Raw genomic sequence first — 14,869 nt, forward strand, 5'->3', positions numbered from 1 at the left:
GGAGGTTCTTTTGCAGGAATTCTCTGTCTGGGTCCGCTGAGCGGAGGTTCTGTATTTTTGTTTGGTGATTCCCTGTCTGGGTCCGCTGAGCGGAGCTCAAGCGGACTGTGTGAAATTTTGTTTTTCCAAACTTTGTTTTGTTGTATCCTTTGAACCGTAGGTCGTTTCTACGCGCCGTTTGAAGTATTATGAGAACCCTTGAGTATGCTTTATGATAAAGAGGAGTGTGTTGGTGGTTGAATGATTTTTCATAAATGTATTTTATGAAATGATATTTGCTAATCAAGTATGTTTTGACGGTATACGTGTGCTGTGTGAATATGAACGCCTGAGTGGCAATTTTGATGATGTATCCGTGTAGAATAATATAACCGGTGTGATGTAGATATGTGACCGAGTTACATTGTTGTTGATGTTGTTATGTAATTGAGTCGTTTGTATGCACAGCATGACATTTCATTACGTTAATGGCGGAATGCTATTAACAGGTGGCCTGAATTGGCAATTATTACCAGTGGGAGCTTAATGCTCGGTAAAAAGGTGTATTTGCCCGAGTGGCAAGAGGTCATCAGTTGGGGCTAGATGCTCGATGACGGTTAGTCGTAGCTTACTGCTCGACAAAGGTGTATTTTCCTTAGGGAAAGAAGTCCCAGCATAATGCTCGGCAAGGTGTATTTGCATAATGACAAGGAGGAGTTTTACTCCGGATTTGGTACCACATGCATACGCATAGTCGAGTCTCATTCATCATCTTCGGTCTTTATAATTTATGTTATCATCCATGTACCACATTATTTATATATTGATTGTGGTTGACTTATTGGATTATCTTGTTATATGATTCTTAATGATATTGTTGGAATTACTATATTGATCATGCTTTCATTATGAATTGTATTCTCACCCTTCTGCCTTAATGTTACCTACTCGTGGGTAATGTGCAGGTGATCCGCAAGTGTAGGTGCTCTCTTTGTAGTCGTCCGTTTTGGTGTCGTCCGCTCGTGATACGTAACACCTAGGGGGGATCGAACACTTATTTTGTAGATAATGCCTATAGGATCCTTTTGATGTATATTTGATCCTTTTTATGCATTCGTATTATGTATTTTGGATACCTTCTCATGCGATGATTTTGGAGGAATGTGGTGGATATTTTGTTTACCGATGCATTTATATAAGTATGAATACATTCAGGTGTTTATGTGTATCTGTCCTCTTGATTATTTGTGTTACGCATCTTTTGCGAGTATGTTATGTTTGGTTATGTGGTTACTTAAGTGTAACGCCCTAATTGTTTTTACGAATTTAATTTTTATACTCTGATATTTGTACCTATATGCCTGGGTAGAATTGGGGTGTTACATTAGTGGTATCAGAGCGGGTTGGTCTTGTCCGACCAAGTGTCGTGTCGTTTGGTCTAACAATGCTTGTGTTATTTTTTGGGCTTACTTCTCTTGGTATTATTGTGAAGTTTAGAGATGGTTGGACGTAATGACGCTGCTATTGCTGCTGCATTGCAAGCTATGGCTGAAGCTATGCATACGGATGAGAATGCAAGGTCTCGGAGTCTAGCGACTTTCCAGAGGGAGAATCCTCCTGTGTTTAAGGGAACGCATGACCCCGAGGGAGCCTTGACTTGGATGAAGGAGATGGAGAGGATCTTTCGTGTGATGGATTGCACGCAAGAGCAGAAAGTCAGGTATGGCACTCATCAGTTAGCTGTGGAGGCTGATGATTGGTGGCTGGAGACTTTGGCAAGGTTAGAAGCAACCGGTGAAGAGATTTCCTGGACGGTGTTCAAGAGGGAGTTTTTGAGGAAGTATTACCCGGAGGATGTCCGTGGAAAGAAAGAGATTGAGTTTCTGGCTTTGGTTCAAGGCAGCATGTCTGTGTCTGAATATGCGGCCAAGTTTAATGAACTTGTGAAATTCTACCCGCACTTTGTTGGTGAGGGAGCAGAATTTTCTAAGTGCATTAAGTTCCAGAATGAGTTACGTTCTGATATCAAGAAGGCGGTAGGGTATCAGAAGATTCGGGTGTTTCCAGATTTGGTGGACAGCTGTAGGATTTATGATGAGGATAATAATGCTCATCATAAGGTGATTAATGAAAAGAGGAACAAAGGTCCGCAGAATCGTGGGACGCCGTATGATGGAGGGAAGGGCAAGCAAAAGATGAATTATGGACCAAGGTTTAGTGGGGGAGATGCTCCTGCTAAGATTGTATGTTTTAAGTGTGGTAAACCTGGCCACAAAAGTAATGTCTGCTTTAGTGACGCAAAGAAATGTTTCAAGTGTGGAAGGGTAGGACATGTGTCATCCGACTGTGCATCCAAAGGAGTTGTGTGTTTTAATTGTGATGAAGAGGGACACATGAGCGGTCAATGTCAGAAGAAGAAAGTTCAAGCTGGTGGGAAGGTGTTTGCTTTGGCTGGAACTCAGACGGACAATGGTGATCGACTGATCAGAGGTACTTGTTTTATTAATGGCATTTCTTTAATTGCTATTATTGATACGGGTGCTTCGCATTGTTTTATAGCCGATGATTGTGTTAAAAGATTAGGTCTTGTTCTATCCGATTTGGGTGGTGAGATGGTTATCGATTTACCAGCAATGGGGTCGGTGATTACTTCTTTAGTCTGTAAGAATTGTCCGGTATCAATCTTCGGTAAGGACTTTACTGTTGATTTTATTTGTTTGTCGATGAACGAGTTAGACGTGGTTCTAGGAATGGATTGGTTGATGAATAATCGTGTCCATATCGATTGTTATCATAAGTTGGTGAGGTTTCCATTTCTTGAGAAGGATGTGGAATTTGATGTCTTATCTACCAAGGAGTTGAATCGACTGTTAGAAGATGGGGCACATTTGTTTGGTGTGTTTGCATCGTTGACTGTGGAGAGTCGAGCTGCAGTTGAGGATTTTCCAGTAGTGCGAGAATTTCCCGAAGTGTTTCCTGAAGACTTTTCTGATGTGCCGCCAAAGAGAGAGGTGGAGTTTTCCATAGATCTAGTTCCTGGTACGAGGCCTGTTTCTATGGCGCCGTATAGAATGTCAGCATCAGAGTTAGTGGAATTAAAGAAACAATTGGAAGAGTTGCTAGCAAAACATTTTGTGAGGCCTAGTGTTTCACCATGGGGAGCTCCAGTTTTGTTGGTAAAGAAGAAGGATGGAAGCATGAGGTTGTGTATTGATTATCACCAGTTGAACAAGGTGACGATTAAGAATAAGTATCCGCTTCCTAGGATTGACGACTTGATGGATCAGTTGGTGGGAGCCAGTGTGTTTAGCAAGATTTATTTAAGATCTGGTTACCATCAGATTCGGGTGAAGGAAGAAGATATTCAGAAGACTGCGTTTAGGACTCGGTACGGACATTATGAGTTTTTGGTGATGCCGTTCGGAGTTTCTAATGCACCTGGTGTGTTTATGGAGTATATGAATCGCATATTCCATGATCAGTTGGATAAGTTTGTTGTGGTCTTCATAGATGACATCTTGATTTATTCTAAGTCTCCGGAAGAGCATGAGGATCATTTGCGTGTTGTGCTACAGGTTTTGAAGGAGAAGCAGTTGTATGCTAAGTTATCCAAGTGCGAGTTCTGGTTATCAGAGGTGAGTTTTCTTGGTCATGTGATTTCAGGTAACGGGATTGCAGTGGATCCATCCAAAGTAGATGCAGTGCTACAATGGGAGGTTCCGAGATCGGTTACTGAGATCAGAAGATTTTTAGGTTTGGCGGTTTATTATCGAAGATTCATTGAAGGCTTTTCGAAATTGGCACTTCCGTTAACTCAGCTTACTTGCAAGGGTAAGGCGTTTATTTGGGACATAGTTTGTGAAAGGAATTTTGAAGAGTTGAAGAGGAGGTTGACTTCAGCTCCGGTTTTGGTTTTACCTGATCCTGAGAAACCGTTTGTGGTGTATTGTGATGCATCGCATATGGGGTTAGGTGGTGTTTTGATGCAGGAAGGTAAGGTGGTGGCTTACGCTTCGAGACAGTTAAGGATTCATGAGAAGAATTATCCCACTCATGATTTAGAGTTAGCTGCGGTGGTTTTTGCATTGAAGATTTGGAGGCATTATCTCTACGGTGCAAGGTTCGAGGTCTTTAGTGATCATAAGAGTTTGAAATACTTATTTGATCAGAAAGAGTTGAACATGAGACAACGTAGGTGGTTGGAATTCTTGAAGGACTATGACTTTAGCTTGAATTACCATCCTGGTAAAGCTAATGTGGTTGCCGATGCTTTGAGTCAGAAATCTTTGCATATGTCCGCTATGATGGCGGAGGAGTGGGAACTTTTGGAGCAGTTTCGTGATCTTAGTTTGGTATGTGAATTGACACCAGATAGTGTGAAATTGGGTATGTTGAAAGTGACGAATGACTTTCTGTCGACCGTTAGAGAGAGACAGAAAATGGATGTGAAACTTGTTGATTTGTTTATGGTGGCAAATCAAAGTGATGATGGCGACTTCAGAGTGGATGGTCAGGGTGTTTTGAGATTCCGTGGTCGAATTTGTGTACCTGATGATTCCGAGCTGAAAAAGATGATTTTGGAGGAAGGTCACAGAAGCAGTTTGAGTATTCATCCGGGAGCCAATAAGATGTATCAAGATTTGAAGAAGATCTTTTGGTGGTCTGGTTTGAAAAGGGATGTGGCTCAGTTTGTGTATGCGTGTTTGGTATGTCAGAAGTCAAAAGTGGAGCATCAGCGTCCTGCAGGGTTGTTGCAACCGTTGGATATTCCAGAGTGGAAATGGGATAGTATCTCTATGGACTTTGTGACGAGTTTACCAAATACTGTGAGAGGTTTTGATGCGGTTTGGGTGATTGTTGATAGGTTGACAAAGTCTGCTCACTTTATTCCTATTAACATCACTTTTCCAGTTGCGAAGTTGGCTGAGATTTATATCAAGGTAATTGTGAAACTACATGGTATACCGTTGAGTATTGTGTCGGATAGAGATCCAAGGTTCACATCAGATTTTTGGAAAGGTTTGCAAGAGGCTCTAGGTTCTAAATTGAGGTTGAGTTCGGCTTATCATCCTCAGACAGACGGTCAGACCGAAAGGACTATTCAATCGTTAGAAGACTTGTTGAGGGCATGTGTTCTAGAGAAGGGAGGTTCGTGGGATACTTATCTTCCGTTGATAGAATTCACTTACAACAACAGTTTTCATTCTAGTATCGGAATGGCACCTTTTGAAGCGCTATATGGTCGTAAGTGTAGAACTCCATTGTGTTGGTTTGAATCGGGCGAGAGTGTGGTACTCGGACCTGAAATAGTAAGAGAGACTACAGAGAAGGTGAAATTTATTCGTGAGAAGATGAGAAGTTCACAGAGTAGGCAAAAGAGTTATCATGACAAGCGAAGGAAAGATTTGGAATTCCAAGCCGGTGATCATGTATTCTTAAGAGTTACACCTATGACTGGTGTTGGGCGAGCTTTGAAATCGAGGAAGCTTACTCCGCGTTTTATTGGTCCTTATCAGATATCGGAGCGAGTTGGCAAAGTTGCGTATCGGGTGGCGTTACCGCCAAGTCTTTCTAATCTGCACGATGTATTCCATGTGTCTCAGTTGAGGAGATACATTGCGGATCCGTCCCATGTGATTCAGATGGATGATGTGCAAGTGCGTGAGAACCTGACGGTTGAGACGATACCAGTGCGTATTGAAGATCGTGAGACTAAGACTCTGCGAGGCAAGGAGATCGCCTTGGTGAAAGTCGTATGGTTTAGTGCGGCAGGTGAGAGTTTGACCTGGGAGTTGGAGAGCAAGATGCGAGATTCCTATCCTGAGTTGTTTGTAGCAGGTAATCTTATTTTCGAGGACGAAAATCTTTTAAGTGGGGGAGGGTTGTAACGCCCGTAAATGTGTTTTTCTGATTAATTGTGAAGTTCGCTACATTTTCCTAATTTTACCGTTTTCGAGTCGAGTCAGTCGGTAAATATTAATTATGTTAATATTTTACTTATTACTTTCTATGTGTGTAATTATTATGTTTTGGGTGTTAATTGGTTAGAATTAATGTTTAGTGACATTTGGGCCAAAATTAGAATTTATGAAAGTTGAGTGGGGGAAAATGAGAAGTAGAGAAATAGAAAGAGATATTTTGATAAAGAGAGAAAAAGAGATATTTTGAGATAGTAAGAAAGAAAGAGAACTTGGGAAGAGAAGAGAAAGAAGAGAAAAACAAAGAGAAGAAGAGAGTTGTAGAATCCAAACCAAGCTAGAGCCAAGAATCCAACCAAGGTAAGGGGGATGAATATAGTTTATCTTGATTGTATGGTTCTTGTAGTTTTGTATGCCTTGTTCTTGTTCTTCCTCTTTTCCCAAGCTTGTTCAACAATGGCAAATTGTGTGTTTTGTGAGTTTTGAAGATATAAACTTGATTTTGTAGTGTGTATGTGTACTAAGATGATAGATATTCCCATGGATCATGTTTGTTTTTCATTTCTCCATGTTTTCTTGCTTATGAAGGAATTTAGGTCAAAGATAATATGTGATGATCCAACCATATGATAATCATGGATTAGGTGTATATATAGCATGTTTGTGTTGTATTGGTGTTGGGATGAAGGTTTAAATGGGTTTTGAATGGTTTAGAGGGGGCTGAGACGGTCTGTTGCAGAACTGGTTTTTCTGGGTTTACGCAGGTCCGCTGAGCGGAGGGGGTCCGCTGAGCGGAGGTTCTTTTGCAGGAATTCTCTGTCTGGGTCCGCTGAGCGGAGGTTCTGTATTTTTGTTTGGTGATTCCCTGTCTGGGTCCGCTGAGCGGAGCTCAAGCGGACTGTGTGAAATTTTGTTTTTCCAAACTTTGTTTTGTTGTATCCTTTGAACCGTAGGTCGTTTCTACGCGCCGTTTGAAGTATTATGAGAACCCTTGAGTATGCTTTATGATAAAGAGGAGTGTGTTGGTGGTTGAATGATTTTTCATAAATGTATTTTATGAAATGATATTTGCTAATCAAGTATGTTTTGACGGTATACGTGTGCTGTGTGAATATGAACGCCTGAGTGGCAATTTTGATGATGTATCCGTGTAGAATAATATAACCGGTGTGATGTAGATATGTGACCGAGTTACATTGTTATTGTTGTTGTTATGTAATTGAGTCGTTTGTATGCACAGCATGACATTTCATTACGTTAATGGCGGAATGCTATTAACAGGTGGCCTGAATTGGCAATTATTACCAGTGGGAGCTTAATGCTCGGTAAAAAGGTGTATTTGCCCGAGTGGCAAGAGGTCATCAGTTGGGGCTAGATGCTCGATGACGGTTAGTCGTAGCTTACTGCTCGACAAAGGTGTATTTTCCTTAGGGAAAGAAGTCCCAGCATAATGCTCGGCAAGGTGTATTTGTCATAATGACAAGGAGGAGTTTTACTCCGGATTTGGTACCACATGCATACGCATAGTCGAGTCTCATTCATCATCTTCGGTCTTTATAATTTATGTTATCATCCATGTACCACATTATTTATATATTGATTGTGGTTGACTTATTGGATTATCTTGTTATATGATTCTTAATGATATTGTTGGAATTACTATATTGATCATGCTTTCATTATGAATTGTATTCTCACCCTTCTGCCTTAATGTTACCTACTCGTGGGTAATGTGCAGGTGATCCGCAAGTGTAGGTGCTCTCTTTGTAGTCGTCCGTTTTGGTGTCGTCCGCTCGTGATACGTAACACCTAGGGGGGGATCGAACACTTATTTTGTAGATAATGCCTATAGGATCCTTTTGATGTATATTTGATCATTTTTATGCATTCGTATTATGTATTTTGGATACCTTCTCATGCGATGATTTTGGAGGAATGTGGTGGATATTTTGTTTACCGATGCATTTATATAAGTATGAATACATTCAGGTGTTTATGTGTATCTGTCCTCTTGATTATTTGTGTTACGCATCTTTTGCGAGTATGTTATGTTTGGTTATGTGGTTACTTAAGTGTAACGCCCTAATTGTTTTTACGAATTTAATTTTTATACTCTGATATTTGTACCTATATGCCTGGGTAGAATTGGGGTGTTACAGCAGCTATTGCACCCCAAAATTTGCCCTCTTTTATGTGCTATAACGGTTGACGTTTATTTCGTCGCTTAAAAAAATCAAAGAAAATAATAAAGAGTTGCTTATAGATGTGTCTACAATTGTCAATTCAACTGAGATTCATTGGATTGCATGTTGAGATGTTCTTAGGCGCTTCAATTCTTATCTTCTCCAAATACTCCTCAATGCGTTACCGTTATGTTGGATTGAAGCTCAAATGTGAATCGTGGCATAAAGAAATAAAATGGTGATCAAAACAATTGTTTGCTCTCTCCGTTGCTTATAACTTGTTGCTTATAAATGCGAGTTGATGTGAGACTGAAGTTAGGAGTTCATTAAGAATGCAAGTTGATTTTAGATTTGAAGTTGATTAAGTGATTCCATAAGTTCAAAGTTGTGTTCGAGATTAATTGATGGGATTCCATAAGTTCAAAGTTGTGTTAGAGATTAATTGATGGGATTCAAGTTCTTAAGCTCATGATTTGTCGAGAATTAATTCAAGGTTTTTTGCAAGAGAAATTTACAAAATTACATTCAAAATTCATTCAAATTGCCTGCAAAATTCATATTCAATTTTATAAAATCTCAATGTCTAAATACAATGGTCCATTACATAAAAGTTCACAAGTGTCCACATTCAAATGACAAAGTCCAAGGCCCATTACATCAAATAAAATTAAAAAAAAAATCAGCTTCCATACAATCCAAGAAGCTCTAAACCGCCACTTGCTGCATCAGAACCAAATACCCTGCACAGTATGACCAGAAAAAAGTCTCATGTGTACTCTTGATCAAGGAGCCAAACTTCAAGTCATGCCTATGAGCCCCACGCCAACTCAACATAAACCGATAAGTCCCTGCATAAAGGAAAACGAACCGAAATGAAACCGTCAAATAAAACCAGAGCCAAGCTTCAATCCGAGAAAAAAACTGGTAGCTGCAATTTTAAGCCCTGCACAAGCAAATTCAAACTGAACCGAAAAGGAGCGTATCAGAAAACCGGTTCAGAAATCAATTGAAAAAAATCGATTCAGCGCAGCTCAAATACGATAAGCTCTTATAACAGAAAAGGGGAGAGAAAATTCAATAACAAACTCAGATGGAGAACTCACCACAGAAGAGAATTGTAACAACCTGTAACAAACTTCGGTTCTCTTCAATCTTCAATGACCTTCTCCAATCTTCTTGACGTTCTTCATCTTTCTCTTGTCATCAATCTCCATCGATCCTTCAACCACCAAATTAACCTGCGCAAGAGAATCACAAACAGAAATTGGAAGAGGAGATAACAGAAAATTCACTCGTAATAAACTCAGAACCTCACTCTCTCATAAATCTTCAACGCTCTTCCTCACTGCGCAACAACAACATCACCGCATCGGTTTCATTACAACGCGTTAATCATCATCAATCATCAATGATCTCAGTAACAGCGACCTGCATCAAAACTTTGTGGAGTGCAACATCAACAATCTTCAACCATCATGTTCATTACGTATCCATCGCAACATCAACAATCATCATCATCACGCGCTTCACTCAACAACATCGCGCAAACACAACAATCTGAAAACGCCAAATAAGAGGAATAAGGAGAGATCCAAATCTTCGAATCAAAAGCAGAGAAGATGAGAACGAGCATCAAGTGCTTACCTGAGTTTCAATGCGACATCTGGTGACCGTTGAAACACCGTCGGAATTTGGATTCCTGTTGTTGTTAGATTCGATTTTTAAAGGTCGCTGAAAGGAGTGAGTCTGAGAATTGATTTTGAGACCAAAGAGATGAGAGGAGAGGTGAGATCGGAGAGAGTCGGAGATGAACAACATGAGAGCGAGTCGAGAGAGCGCCGCTGCGATTTGATCGGAGAGAGAGGTCCGACCGCCGTTGGTCTCGGATGTGAAGAGAGGAAGAAGAACAAGTCTGATGTTCACGTAAACACAAAACCTAATCCCTTTCCTATTTTCATTTTAACACTAATATGGATTAATTGATAATAATATGTTTTTAATTGATTCATGAATCTGCATTAAATGATATTAATCTCATGTGGTTAACGTAATGCTTAATTTGGAAAAAGGAATAAATCTGAGTGAATAATTGTTGGTGGATCTATTGATCCATGGGCCTTACACGAAATTCTTGTTCTCACCCCTCTTGAGCCCATGCACCACTTCCTTTTGTGCCAAAAATCTGAACAAAAACATTCTTTGGGCCTCCTCTGGCTGGGCCACACGCCCTTGTTGACTGCACCATAGCTTTTCAACGTTTCACCCCCTGGCTCCATTATCTCATGTTAGAATTAACTTCTTTTCACATAGTTTCTTTCTTTTTTTTTTGGTAATAAAAATGTGATAAAAATCATGTAATTTTTGTTAGTTTTTAGCGTGAAATAGATAATCAAAAACATGTATTTCTCTTGTTAGAATTTAAATGCTTTGTTACATAGTTTTTTTTTCTTATTCTTAGTTGAAAATGTCATAAAAAACAATTTAATCTTGTTAGATTTGGTTTTAGAATTTTCTTAGAATTTAATTTCTATTATTTTCTATGGCGGGTGCGGGCTTCCTTGTTATTACTGATTTGGTCGTTAAGATGTGCAAGGTACCTTCGAGAGAGCATTTGATTGAGATTCGACTTGCTTCCTGTTCCACTTTATTTGTGGGACACGAATTCGCTTCCGGTGCGATTGATTTTCATTGTGTTCCACTTTATTTGTGGGACACGAACTTATTCCCGGTGCGATTCATCTGATCTCTCAATCATTGAGATGTATATTCTTGCGATGTCTGTATTGTGTTTCTTTTACAGGTTTCTTGCGTGGTTATGCTCAACGCATACCACTTGTCGTGCGTGATTTATTTTCACGACGATGCTTTCTGACTTTGCTTGATGCTAGCTTACACGAAGTATTCTGGACTTCTTTGCTTACGCTTGCTAGCTCACTGCGGATTTGCTATCCGTTCGGTATTGTTCCCTATCCCTTTTACTCTTTTGCGCACCATATGATGCCATGAGAAGTAGGGTAGGCATGCAGCACCATTCTTAACATGAGAAGTAGGGTAGACATTCATCTGGCCAAGTCCTCGAAAGAGGCTCTGTTTTTGTTTGTTTATTGTTTTCAGTTTATTTCCAGTTATTTGCTTGTTCAACCGTCTCGGAGGACTTTCCCCGTGGATGGTAGCTTCGGAGGACTTTCCCCGTTAGCTAGAACGTTTATTTCCCGTTATTTTCTTGTTCAACCGTCTCGGAGGACTTTCCCCGTGGACGGTAGCTTCGGAGGACTTTCCCCGCTAGCTAGAACGTTTATTTCCAGTTATTGTCTTGTTCACCCGTCTCGGAGGACTTTCCCCGTGGATGGGAGCTTCGGAGGACTTTCCCCGTTAGCTAGAACGTTTATTTCCCGTTATTTTCTTGTTCAACCGTCTCAAAGGACCTTCCCCGTGGACGGTGGCTTCAGAGGACTTTCCCCGTTAGCTAGAACGTCTCCCTAGTTCCCAGGTCACTACTTCGGTAGTTTGCTTGCTTTACGAGCTAAGCTCGTTTGTGTGTTGCATTTGCATTGATTACTACTTCGGTAGTTTGTTTGTTTCTCGAGCGGAGCTCGATTGTATGCCCTATGGTTGTGATGCTTGTTCACTATCTTCTTATCTGCGATGCCTGTTCGTATGATATCTTTGTGATGCTTGTTCACACACTTGCACATGTGTGCCTGTTACATGTTATTTGCGATGCCTGTTCGCATTATCACTTGTGATGCCTGTTCACACACTCACATTCGTGTATGCCTGTTACATGATTGTTTTTCTATCTGCGATGCCTGTTCGTATGATATCTTTGCGATGCTTGTTCGCCTGTTTTTATTTGTGATGCCTGTTCACATGCTATGTTTGCTAGGATCTTTGTGATGCTCCTTGTTTGCATGCTCCCTTAGGGTGCTCGGTTCCGTTTCTCTAGGAGACGCGAATCGAGATAGAAACAGAAACTTTTGAGCCGAACTACGACGCTCTGATTTCTCCATTGCACATTGGAGGTACGTAGGCACAGGGTACGAACACCCTAGCGAGCGGACTTTTTTCTTTTTCTTTATTTGTTCGAATTTTTCTTTTCTTATTTTCGTTCGACTTTCTTGCTTATTTGCTTATTCCTTCCATTGCATGTTTCCTCTTATTTGTATATCTTCCATTGCATGTTTCCCTTAGCACATAGCATGATACACACACACACACCCTTAGATTAGAAACTAGCAAGAATGGATCCTGTGGAGTACCACAGACGTGAGGGGTGCTAATACCTTCCCCTCACGTAACAGACACACTTACCCTTTCTCCGAGACCATTGCTTGTTATTTGGTTTTCTTCGATATTTTCCATTCCTTATTGTAGGATAAATAGATGTTCGATGGCGACTTCATTGTATTTGTTTCGATGAGTTTTCCAGTAGCATCACCTGGGTTCGAACCCAGGCCTTTGAGGAGGAAACACAGTATCCCACGCCAGATGTGCTATCTTTACAAGTTGTTAATAAAACCATGACCAATAAATAAATATAAAATGTAAAAACATATAATAATTCAAACAAAAGTCACAAAGGGCCCCACCACATGCTGCGTAGGCCAATCAGATTTGGGGAGAGGGTTTTGACCAAGTTGACTGGCAAATAGAATCAGCCCACGCACGAGAAGAGAGAGCGTGAGAGTTGACCCACGAGTAAGGATCAGCCACGCACGCGGTCAAGGCTGGGGGGGTACTGTTCATCATCTCTTACCTTGGTATTTACGGAAATACCTGCGGATTCTCCCAGGTACTTTGCTGCGGAATTGGCCACGAGTTCATCACCTTCAACCTGCGAATTTTTAAACACACAAAAACGATGCATACAAGAATATGAAGAGACCAGATCCACATGAAATTGTCCCCTGATCCAGCATATGACCTCCGTTTGGCCTGAAAATTACAAATATGAAAATAAGAGCGTATATCTCTCTTGCCCTAACCATGGTGAATGTCTAAACCTGCATCAAAACTTGCAGCTAACACATCAAATCGATTCCAAACAGCCTGATGAACATGTATGAATGCATAAACAACATTTATATCGAGTAAATTGAGGGTTTGAAATTTCAACTTTTACCAAATTTTTGCACCTTCGTATGAGGCTTCCACACGTGTTCTGGACTTTGAAGAAGATGAAGATGAACCCCTGGGACCCTTAAAAACTGAATAGGATGGTTGGCTTTCTTCAAAACTCACTTGAAACTTTACTTTGATATTGCACCTTCCTTTGACAATTTTGTATTCTTGAAACCCTTACCTCCTTTAAAATTTTTCGTCCCCCACCTTGCTGAATAGGTAGAGTATTTATAGAGCTCAGAATTAGGGCAAAAATTAGCTTGAAAAATAAGTTGATTGGTGAGAGAAAGATTGGAGAAAATTTGATTGAAAATTGAATAAAAAGTGTCTATTTTGGCATTCAATCTTTCTCAATCAAGAGCCAACGAAATCCCTTGGATTTGCATATAAATATGTACTTAAGATTAATTGGAAAAATAGAATCATGCATATCTCTTAAATTTTTTACTATTTATTTAATTAAATTTGACTTTTAATGAATAAAAATCAAAAATAAAATAAATAAATATAAGAATAAAGCATGAATGGGCTCAGGGGTCGTGGACCATGTTAAAAACAAGTTTCAAACATAAAAGGATAGGCCCATTTGGAAGAAATTCAATTTTGCTCAATATTGACTTCATGCACTTTCTCCAAAATCGGTCAACTTCATCAAGTCATAACTCTCTTAATATTTATGGTATGGACATGTTCTAAGACTTTTTGGAAAGCTCAAGATGTCCTCTACAAGCCACTTTGGAAACATTTTTTCATTTGGAGACTTTATCTTGATGATATGGGCTTTGACAAAAACCTACTTTTGGTTGACTTTCAAAAAGGACCTGTAATGTTTTGGTACATACCTCTCAAATGAAGCATTTCTAGCCTTGGCATATAAGAGACAAAGTTGTAGATAATTAAATTTCCTTCAAATTGAGATTTGGATGGAAAATTTCTGATGTTCCATGTGAAAGTTATGGCTGGTCAAAGTTCAGTTGACTTTAGGTCAAAAAATCCTAATTTAGAAACTTTAGGTTTTGTTAATTTCAGAACTTTCCTTGATGAATCATGATCAATCCTTGATAAAATGATGAATTATTCTTCAAAATAAGGACGTTGACAAAAAATCAGGAATTTTGACTGTACTTTGACCACAGTTGACTTTTAGGTCAAATTGGTCGACTGTTGACCATTCAAAATAAGGACGTTGACAAAAAATCAGGAATTTTGACTGTACTTTGACCACAGTTGACTTTTAGGTCAAATTGGTCGACTGTTGACCATTTGAACTGTTGATTGAGCAATCTTATGAATCAGAGTTTGAAACTTGGCATGAGGACCCTTTGAAGCATATGAGAGGCCATGGGATCCATTTGAGGTCTTAGAACTTGATTTGATCTTTGAGAGAAGCTAAACCCTAATTGTGGGTTGATTGCTTAGGAGAGAGATAGTCAGGCTTATTTCTCAGTGCTTGAGCCAAAATATTTTGAAATATGATGGGCAAATTTTGGGGTATGACAAGAGCAGAGTTGTTTCTCATAATATTTCTGTTGGTCCTACCAAATCTTGGAGCAAGGTGGTCCCCAAGAAAAGGAAGGCTCAAGCTATTGTTGACTCTGACTATGATTTGATGTTCAAGAAATTCCTCTAAGGAAGAACCCGACAACTAGCACGCTTCCTGCTAGTGTT

General features: G+C 39.9%; 1 long non-coding RNA gene across 1 annotated transcript; it reads right to left on the reverse strand.

Annotated features, from left to right (window-relative positions):
* Positions 1-8,372: 8,372 nt before the first annotated feature.
* Positions 8,373-10,095, reverse strand: LOC131601641 (uncharacterized). The gene is made up of 3 exons (XR_009283756.1): positions 9,725-10,095; positions 9,184-9,637; positions 8,373-8,928 (listed from the first exon to the last, which is right to left on the reverse strand). It is a non-coding gene; the product is annotated as an uncharacterized LOC131601641 (long non-coding RNA).
* Between the last annotated feature and the right edge of the window lie 4,774 nt (positions 10,096-14,869).

Source organism: Vicia villosa, linkage group LG5 (assembly GCF_029867415.1).
Source record: "Vicia villosa cultivar HV-30 ecotype Madison, WI linkage group LG5, Vvil1.0, whole genome shotgun sequence".
NCBI classification, from domain to species: Eukaryota; Viridiplantae; Streptophyta; class Magnoliopsida; order Fabales; family Fabaceae; genus Vicia; species Vicia villosa.